A 9,254-nucleotide genomic window follows, 5' to 3' on the forward strand; every position below is an offset into this window, starting at 1 on the left:
TTGGTTCTCCCTTTCTACCATATTTGGAGTAATTTCCCTGGCCCTATTATACTTTTTAAAAATATTTAAATTTTTAACTCTAAGTATATGTCTGTGTTTGGGTGTGTACACACGAGTGTGAATGGTCTTGGAGGCCAGAAACATGAGGTTCCACAGAACTGGAGTTACGGGTGTTTGTGAGCCATCCAAAACGAGTGTTGGGAGCCCAATGCTAGGAACCAGGAGTGGTGAGCTTAGTTAGTAGCCCCTTATAATGGTGTTTTCTTTTTTTCACTTTTTAGCTACAAAATATATTGCATATATAACATCAGGACCAAAAGTCAACATGTAACTATTAGGAAACAAGTTTGATCTGCATGGCTGAGTTGGGTCTTCATTAACAATACACCATCCTAGGCTCAGTGGTTAAGAGCACTTCCTGCTCCTGCGGAGGACCCAAACTCAGTTCTCACTATCTATATGTCAAGTAGCTCCCAGTCACCTGGAACCCCAGCTCCAGGAAACCCAGTGTCCTTTTCTGGCCTCCATGGGCCTCATACTCATGTGCATATGCTCACCAACAAGAAGAACAAATAACTTACAAAATAATTTGTATACAAAAATATATAAACCCCATCCATCTAAGTCTAGTGTAAGCAGCAGAGCTTCTGACACCATGCAATACTTAAGGACTTTCTCCCTCTTCAGGCCCTGGATTCTGCTTGCTGTCTGTCATGAAATGCTTTTTAAAGCCACAAAACACTTATTGAGTCCAACAGTTCCGTGGAAGGCAGTCTGGAGACCAGATGTAGGGAGAGGGGCTCTGTAGATGCAAGTGGTAGCAGCCTCGGTATCCTATGGCTACCCCATGGAGCCCTGGGGCCCCCCAGAACACAGTTTGAAAACTGCCTGCCTGTAACACATTCATTGCCCTGAGTTTTCTGTAGACTTGTTAATGTGATAGCAAATTTGTGGAGATACTTTTCTTGTGATCTAACAAGTAAAACTGGCTTGAAGATCAGAGAAGCAGAACAGCCAGACACTAGTTCTTACCTCTACGCAATTCTCAGACTGAATGGGGGATCCTGTCTCTAGGAATCCTCAGTCCGAATTCCATGAGCTCCTGTCTCCTTCCACTTTATATTCCTCTCTCTGCCCAGTCAGATCCCTTCCTGTCTCCACCACCCTAGCTGGACTAGAGGCCTGTGACTCCCAGGTACTGGGGTTAAAGATGTGAGCCACCACTGCCTGGCTCTGTTTCTCTTTTAGACTGGATCAACCAAGTGTAGCCCAGGGTGGCCTTGAACTCACAGAAATCTGCTCTCCTCTGCCTCCTGAGTGCTAAGGTATGTATCACCACTGCCTGGCCTCTATGGCTATCTAGTGACTTAGCTCCACACTCTGATCTTCAGACAAGTTTTTATTTGTTAGATCACAAACAAAACATCATCACACAAATTCATAAATATTCAAATGGAAGACAACAGAAATAGCAAGAGTTGGAAGGTGGAGGTTGTGGCCTTGGCACCACCCCCAGCTGGTGTCTGTCAGGTGTGCTGATCCTGTCATGAGGAAACTAAACAGTATGTTAGAAACATGACTGTACTTTTGAGGGTCCCATGAAGTCCTTGTTTATACCTTTTGGTTTTGTTTTTATATTTGTGTGTGTTTTGTTGTTGGTCCTGACATCATACTGGCTATGTTCTTAAGGCTGGCCTTCAACTCCTGTCTGCCCTGTATCCTCCTCTCAAGTATTAGAATTACAAGTCATGTTCCACCACACACAAGTCCTGGTTTATGCTTGTCAAAGACAACCTAATTATTTCAGGACCTCTTTCACTCTCAATCTGCACATTCAAGCATATGGTCTCCCCATAGAGAAATGCCTCCTTGCGGTTCATTATGCTCTGTGTGGCTATACCCTGTTGTTGGGGAACATTTGTTTAACATGACAAAGATGTGTCACATTTGTTTATGCTGCATTTGTTCAACCGTGTAAAGACGTTGCACTGATTAAATAAAATGAACCTGGGCTCAGAGAGGCAGGGTTAGCAACCACTTGACAGGAAAGAGCAGGGAGAAGCGTAGCATGGGTTCTTTAGTTGGGGCAGTGTGTAAGAAGGGAAAGAGAGGGAGACACTCAGGGCCAGACAGACAGACACAGAGTAGGACATTCAAAATGAAAGAAGGTAAAAGGCCCTGAAGAGAAATAGGTTAATTTAAGTTCTAAGAGCTAGTGGGACAAGCATAATCTAAGGCGGAGCATTCATAACTAATAATAAGTCTCCATGTCATTATTTGGGAGCTGGTTGGTGCCCCCCCAAAAGCCTGCTACACTCTGCCCTCCTATCCTACCCAGCATTTAGCATCAGACAAAGGACATAATAAGGACATCTATTACTTTGTTCAAAATAAGACAGTTACTACCCTAAAGGAGTTCAAAACCCAAGTGAGATGACTTGCAAGAATGAAGCTTCCAGAACCAACACACATCAGTGTACAGTAAGGAAACAAAGTAGTTGAAGGACACATGAGCAAGGCCAGGTACATTTCTGTTTTCTCAGTTTATAAGCTGCCATTCGTTCTTAGCAGAGCACATCTGATTTTGAACGCGCGAGCTGGAAGCAGAGTGGACATGAGGATCAGCTTCACACCAGGCCAACCATCCCATAGAGCATGGGACTGGGGCAACAGCAAGTGTCAGGGGACAGAGCTGGGCCTGGCAGGATGCACAGCCAGCTGGCAGCACTCCACAGAGCAAAGCAATTGACAATGGGCCAGCCAGGCAGTTGGCGTCAGTGAGGTCCATATGCGGATGGTGGGGAGCCTGGTAAGGGAAGCAGGCATCAGGTTCTGGTAGCCTGTGGCCCTGGAGGAAGGGACTACTGAGGTGTGAGGAGGAAACGGGGGATTCAGGAGAAACTTCCAAAAGTTGAGTGAGTGTGGATGCTATTTGTTGGGCTACTTGGGTGACAGGGACGTGCTAGCTCCTCACTGGCAACTGAACACCAAAAGAATGATCTAAAAAAAAAATGGAATTGACAACGCTAGAAGGATTCATTTGGTTTTGGGATTAACTCCAAGGAGCCTGCTGTTCAAACCACAGCTAGGGTCTGTCATGAGCTGATGCCAGTATCTTAGTTTGCCTCCTATTGCTTTGATAAACACCAAAGCCAACTCGTCTATAGCCCACCAAGATGGGAAGTGAAGGCAGGAGCTCAGAGGTCCGAGCAGGAGCAGAGACCACGAAGGGATTCTGCTTACAGCCTTGTTTGCTATGGGTCACTCAGCATGCGCAGTGGGCTGGGCCCTCCCACACTAATCATTAACAGGGCTGGGCCCGCCCACACTAATCATTAACAAGGAGACTTTTCTTCAGCCCCGTCTGATGGAGGCATTTTTTTCAATCATTTCCTTCTTCCCAGATGATTTCGGATTTGTGTCGCTCTGACAAAGGCCTAATGAGTACAGCAGTGTTCAAATTCTCTAGCAGGGGCCCAATACTTGCCTCTGCTGTTGGGCAGAAGCCAGGTTAAACCATGAGGGCCAATCCCAGAAGCTGAGGTAGATCATTGGGCATTCCATGTCTTACCCAGGGCGATGATTCCTGTGTGTGAGGCTAAAAGCAGAGACTGGGAGTCATGTCAAGCAAGTCTTTGACCAAATCCCAAACTGGATTCAAGGAAAAGAGTTTGAGATCAGGTCTGAGATTTGAAAAGAAAAAAAAAATCCAAAGGGGGTCTTGAAACTAGGGCAAAAAAAAAAAGCATAGGGTAAGCTGGGTGGTGGTGGCGCATACCTTTAATCCCAGCACTTGAGAGGCAGAGGCAGGTGGATCTCTGTGAGTTCCAGGCCAGACTGGTCTACAGAGGGAGTTCCAGGACAGCCAGAACTACACAGAAAAACCCTGTTTTAAAAAACCACACACACACACAGTATAGAGTGAGTTGATCAGGACACACACAGCCTGGGACAATTTGATAGCAAGTACCATAGACACATACACATTGTTTATATGTAGCAATCCCAATATAAGGTGATGTATATGCATGTAAACAAGTTTGTGTAGCTATCACATGACACGACAATAGAGTTCATGCACAGAGACAAGCAGAAGGGTGGTTCATATCTCTAGAAACATCTACCCAAAACAGATGAAAAAAAAAAAGATTTAGAAAACAAGACTCTGTTTAGCCGAGGGATGAGGTTCAGTTCCTGGGGGAAAAGAATTCAGTAGGACAAGAGGATGTGAGAATCCTAGCAAAGTAAATCAGGATCAGGGCACAGCTAAGTCCTGGGATCAAAGTCGGGATCCAGAGGAGAAGCAGAGTCACGTGGGACAGAGTACACAAAGGTGAGGGTGAGCTTGGGATGCCACAGCTTGCTGAAGTATCTCAGGCCTACCTGGTTCCAACCAGGGACAGCAATGCTCTGGGCAGCAGAATCTGATCTTCATTTTGGGCTCAAACTAATAGATGTTTTCTTCTTTGTCCTACCATTTCCTAACTGTGAGGCCATTGGCTAGTTAATTAACATCTTTGAGCTGTGATTGCCTCATCTTTAAGATGAGGACAGCAGCCAGCTCTCGTCCAGGTGTTAGGGAAAAGTAGGTGATGTAATGTGTGTGTATGAAGCCCTAGGCCTGCCACTGGCACCATGGTGGCTGCTTCGTAAACAGAGCCATTATGATCATTAAGACTCAATGCAAACTACACTGGTAGGGAGGGGACGGGGATGAAGCTTATAATATGTTCTCAGACTGGTGTGGATCACTATGCAGACCCAGTTGAGAGCAGGGCTGTTGACAGTCAGTTAGGCCTGAAGTTGGTCCTATGGAAAAAGCAAGGGCTATATTCCTAAAGGAGGTCAGGTTCAGAGAAGGAGCAGCCCACAAGCTCTAACTTACAATCCCCATTTTCATCTTGAGGAAAACTACAGGCAGAGTCAAAAAACCTGTCACAGAAAGAATGACAAGACGTGTCATTATGGAGCCAATTGGCCCCTGTTGTTCCCCTCTTCTTAATTCAAGGGCAGACATGCCATGCCCACAATATGCCAATGTGTGATCATTTCTCTGAATTAAACACAGTTGAATCTCCCTATCCATGGATTCTACAACCATGGGTGCAACCAATCATAGGAGAAAAATATTTGACAAGCGGGGCTAGGAATGCAACTCAGTTGTAGAGTGTTTGCTGAGAGTGCTTGGCGCTGCAAAAAGAGAAAAAGAAATAAAACAAATGAAAACTGTCTTACTGAATATGTGCCAATTGTTTTGCCCTTGCTATTTCCTAAGCAATACAAGATAACAACTGTTCACACAGCACTTGCATTATGTATTATAAGGAATATAGAGAGGATGTAAAATACAGAGGAAGACATGTCCAGTTATGTGTGACGAGTGTACTGTTTCCTTTAAGGGGTTGGAGCATCCTCAGATTTTGACATCTGTGGGAAGTCCTAGACCTAATATGCCTTGGAGACAAAGAGTAAACAGTATTTTTCCCTCTGGGAATAATTGCTCAAAATGAAGTGCTGTCAGACGTGGAACACATTGGTACTTGAATTGTTCGCGTACTGATGCCGCGATCTGCTGAGATGTCTGCAATGTGTCCAGACAGTTCCTGTGAGTACTGACCTTTCTCAAACACATGGCCACTTGTGCAAAGGAAGACGAGGCATCTGTAGGCACAGGAGCCTTGAGGAACCGGGAGGAGGCGGATGCCCACATAGTGTTAGTTCTCTTCTGCCTGGCATCCGGGCTTCACACAGTAGAGTTTATCCATTTGGCTCTCTGTGGTCCAAAAGGTCCCAGCAGTAAAAATTAGGCATCTGATTGTGGGGAAGATGATTTAGAAGTTCAGGGAGAGGGTCACTGTGTCATTTCCCTGACTCAGGGGTCTATGTTTCTGATGAGACCTGATTCCTTCGGTCTCTAAACTTCCTCCATAAGCCTGTAAGTTTGAATCAGGTGACCAAATATAGGAACCCATGCTACACTGGCAACATGTCAGTGCCCACCTCTGAAAGGTAACACAATTGTCTGCGTGCTGTTTCTCAGTCCTGGGCAGCAAACCCAGGACCTTTTGCTTTTTGGTCAAGCACTGCCAAGGGACTAAATTCCAACCCCAGTAAATTCAGTTTCTGCCTTATGTTATCTCAGTTGGTAGTACCAGCAACACTGGCTCCCAAGCTCTTGAAAAAGCGCCTGGTCTGTGTTGGAATGTGCTACAAGTGTAAAATAGACACTAGACTTCAGATGCATTGGAAAAGAAGTGAGCATAAACTATCTCCTTAATAATTATGTTCACTGATTGCCTGTCTAAATGATCATGTCTGAGATATGTCGAATTAGATAAAGCATAATATTGAAATAAATTCTACTGATTTTTTTTCCTAACCCCCCCCCGGCAAAAAAAAATGACTACTGACATAATAAAAACAAAACCAGACAGCTGTGCCTCGGACTATGTTTCTATTTAGGCAAGTTGAGAAGATACCATTGCCTGAGGAGTTTTAGTTCTCAAAGGTCTGGCCACGCCCACTGTGACTCATCAACCGGGTGGGTAGCTAACCTTTGCCCAGCCGTGAAAGGCTCTTCTGGGAAGAGGGGGTGTGATCGCTGCTCTGTCCCTGGAGCAAGTATCTTTCAGAGCAAATGCTGTCTCTCTTATCAGACAAAAGTACACGTAGGCAGTTGTAATTTTCTCCTGGCCCCTTTCCCTGCATCAGCACCCCACAGCTCTGCTTGAATGTCAGGAAACAGAAACTTTCACCTCTCCTTTATCTACCAGCACATGTTTTTCAGATAGACGGGGTACCTACACAAGCATCGTCTGTTTGGTCCTGTCCTGGTGAATTCCAGGCTCAATGTGATGTTTCTCACATAGGAGTCAATAAACGACTCCAAGTCCACATCAAACGCTCCAAAGGTACCTCTTTGCTAGGCAAATGAGGGCACAAACATCACCTCCTTTCTTTACTCTTTCAACAAATATTCCTGCAGCATCTACTCATGCCCAGCTAGGAAGAGCCAACAAAATAGCCTGCTGGTTCTGTTCTCTGGCAGCTTTAGGGGCACTTGCCCCTCCAGCCCTGCAGGAAAGCTAGACCTCTCGGTGTCCCTTGGCCTCAGTTATCCTTTCACTGTCTGCCTATCCAGCTCCGTGGATACTTCACACACACACACACACACACATATACACACACACATATACACACACACACATACACACACACACATATATACACACACACATACACACACACATACACACACACATATATACACACACACATACACACACACATACACACACATACACACACATATATACACATATATATACACACACACATATACACATATATACACACATATACACATATATACACACACACATATACACATATATACACACACATATACACATATATACACACACACATATACACATACACACACATATACACATATATACACACACACATACACACACACACACACACACACACATACACACACACATACATGCATATGCTTTCGTGTGCCTGTGTTCATGGAAGCCAAACTCACTGACAGCTATCTGCCTTAACCACCAGACTTTCCTTTCCACCAGACTGCCTGCCCTGTGAAGTATCTTTTTTTTGTTGTTGTTGGGTTAAATGAACTATGAAGACCTACCCTGAACGTGGGTGCCATCATTTCATGCTCTGGGCACTGGACTGAATGAAAAGGAGGGAACACACTGAGCGCTCCCCTACACGCCCTAATCCATCGCCCTCTGCTCTTGACTGTGGGTGTAAGGTTCCCAGTTCCATCAAGGCCCTGCAGCTGTGAGGCCATGATGGGCTGTAACCCGGATGTGTGAGCCAAACCCGTGCTCTTTTAAGTTGCTTTTTAAAGAATATTTTATCATAGCAACAGGAGACATAAACCCAGATACCGCAGAAGTGTGAGGACTTAAGTTTGATCCCCAGAAAATACGAGAGAGAGAGAGAGAGAGAGAGAGAGAGAGAGAGAGAGAGAGAGAGAGAGAGAGAGAGAGAGAGAGAAGCATGATGGTGCCTAAGAAACAACGCCCAAGGTTGACCTCCACACGTATTCACATGTACACACTCACGCCTGAACCTGTGCATACGCACATGCACCCAAACACACACATACAAGCAGACACCCAAGGAAAAGAAATGAACGGAAGTCCGATACTTTTTCAAAGCCAGTCAGGTGTCAGAAGACAGCAGGTGCTGAGGTGAATGCTGTTTGGCAAGATTTCTAGAGATTCAGAGGGGACCTTCTGAAGAAATGTCATCTGCTCTGCGATCATAGCGATGAGGTGAGGCTGGCCCAGCAAATTGTAGAAAAGACCCAGGGCACAAAAATGACCTTCAAGATCATAAGGCACAGCCTGATATGGTAGTTAATGTCTTTAATCCCAGCACTCAGCTGGGAGTGAAGGTAGGCAGATCTCTGCGAGTTCAAAGCCAGCATGGTCTATACAGTGATTTAAGGACAGCCAGGGCTACAGTCAGAGCTTGTCACAAATAAACCAATATATAAATGAAAGAAAGAAAAATTCCTAGGGCATGAATGGGTCTGACATCTTCAGAGAAAGAAAAGGAGGCTCCAGGGTAAAGAGAATTCAAATCGTGAAACACTTCATGAACTTTTTTTTTTTTTGATTGACATGGGCTATCATGTTGCCCAGGCTAACCTTGAACTGGTTATGTAGCCAAGGATGGTCTTGAACTCCTAATTCTTCGGCCTTTTCTTCCTGAGCACTGAAATTCCAGGCATTTATGGCTCCACTCCACGAAATGTAGATTTTGTTCACAGCATTGTCAAAGGCTAGACCTTCTGGCATAAAGGCGGCAGGAAACACTGGGGTGGAAGCAGAGGACAGAATGTGAAGTCCTGGGTTAAAGCTGCTGCCTTGTTTCTTAGCTAGAAAATGGGTAGCCATCACAAGATGGCTACAGACCAATCCTCCTACAATGTGCTAAATGTCATAGTTTGAGTGAGAAATGTCCCCGACAGTCTCGGACATTTGAATGGTCCCCAATGATGGTGCTGTTTGGGAGGTTGAAGAGATGTGGCCTTCTTGGAGACGTGCTTTGAAAGTTGAAAGGCTACTTCCAGTTTGTTCTCTCTGCTTCATGCTTAGGATTCAAGATGTGAGCTCTCAGCCCCTGCTCCAGCAGCCACGCCTGCCTCATGCTGCCACGCTTCCCCACCGCGATGGACTCTCATCCCTCTGGAAGCAGAAGCCCAAAGG

This window comes from Microtus pennsylvanicus, chromosome 4 (assembly GCF_037038515.1).
Source record: "Microtus pennsylvanicus isolate mMicPen1 chromosome 4, mMicPen1.hap1, whole genome shotgun sequence".
Taxonomy (NCBI): Eukaryota; Metazoa; Chordata; class Mammalia; order Rodentia; family Cricetidae; genus Microtus; species Microtus pennsylvanicus.